The sequence below is a fragment of the Silene latifolia genome, chromosome 10 (genome assembly GCF_048544455.1).
Source record: "Silene latifolia isolate original U9 population chromosome 10, ASM4854445v1, whole genome shotgun sequence".
Classification (NCBI taxonomy): Eukaryota; Viridiplantae; Streptophyta; class Magnoliopsida; order Caryophyllales; family Caryophyllaceae; genus Silene; species Silene latifolia.
In genome coordinates, this window is record NC_133535.1 from 42,957,750 (window position 1) to 42,959,536 (window position 1,787).

Consider the following 1,787-nt stretch of genomic DNA (forward strand, 5'->3'; position numbering starts at 1 on the left):
GCAGTCTTTTAATCTTTGGTAAAGAATTTCCCGTAATATTAACACAAAATATTAACGAAAACAAGATTAATCCGTTATTCCATAATCCGAACACGGAAATCTTTCTTCCGCAGGAGGAAATCACTTGGGAAAGGACGCAGCAAGTGTTGCGCCTCTTCCAAGAGACGTAGTGCCTGCTGCGCCTCTTCCCAAGTCCTTTTCTGCGTATTTTTCGTATCTTTTAATATCTTTTCGAGATTCACTTCCAAAGTTTCTCCGAAAAACCCTACTTCCTCCGTGTGATTAGTATAAATAGAGACCTTCGGTCTCACATATTTCTCACGCGAGTATCTGCCCTTCTCTTCTCCCTTTGCATTCTAGACCACGTTCTTACTTTTTGGCGTCTACGTGCTTGAACTTTCGACCACGTAAGCTCGGATCTTTCTGAGTACCAGCCTCGTTTTGCATGACCGACCAATTTGACCAACTCTACATTAATCAACATTAATCAATCTTATTCGTTTTCCTCCTAGAGGGCACTTTCGTCGTACATTCGAGTCGAGCATCACTAAACGTTAACTTAGTTCATCTCGTTTCGTCAAACATGTAAGTCTGAGGGTGTATAATCCCTATTTTATTTATTGTTCTTTATTTATTGTAATCATATTGTAAGATTTATGTCGAAAGTATTCTTAAAACCGATTTGTAAAACCATGTTTTAAAAACTTTTTTTTTACAAATTATCAGAAGACAGACGTCGAGAAAGGACGCAAAGAATCGTTGCGCCTCTTGAAGGGACGCAGCACTTTTCTTTGCGCGCCTATTCGTGAGGGCCGCGCATTCCTCGCTTCCTTTCTTCTTCCTTCGTCTTTTGTCAATTCGTTTCTTTTATTTTCTTTCGTTTGTTCTTCGATTCTTTGATATAACGATTCTAATATAATAATTCTAACATGTAATATATTATTCATCATCATTAGTATTTAATTCATCTTTTAAATCCCGACTTAAATCCCTTATAACCAATATTTGCGGGTTTTCGTCATTAAAATCAAATTCGGTTTTTAGAGGTTCGATTTACCTATACTGAGTCTCTGGAATTCGATCTTTGATATATTCTCATCTGTTATTTATCATATCCATCATTAATTCATCATTAATAGTTTGTTTAACCTAATTAGTTTGTTTAATTTATTAATAATCCTTTTAATCTTGTAAATAATTTGTCCTAATTAGTTTTGTTTCATGTTTTATCATTTTTATGACCTTAATCATATGTAAATAATCTGATAATCACTTCTATTCGAGTCAATTATCAATAATCGATCATTAAAATCACCAACGAATATTAACGATTTGTAATTCCGGCTTCACAGCCAGAACTGAGCCAAGGAACGGACGCAGCAACTGCTGCGCCTCTTCTAAGGGATGCACCTCTACTGCGCCTGTTCCTGGTTGATTTCTGTCCCTGAACTCCCATTTCTGCTTTGACCTAGTTTATTAATTACGTATTAATTAACTATTAATCGTATTATCACCCTAATTCCTGTTTGTTTATTTATTCATTTATTCTTTATGAAATTATCCGTTTTATATGTATTTTCGACATAAATCATTAAATCCGATGTAATTATTGTAATTTTCCTTTGTTATATTCTTTATTATTTATTGCTTGTATGCTCTCACATGTAATCAACTTAATCTCTACTTTGACATTAATTGTATGCTAAATTAATTGGTAACTGACTTAGTATAATTCCTCACATGTTAGGATTAAAACGCTGGATATTGCATTGCATGCATATAATCGA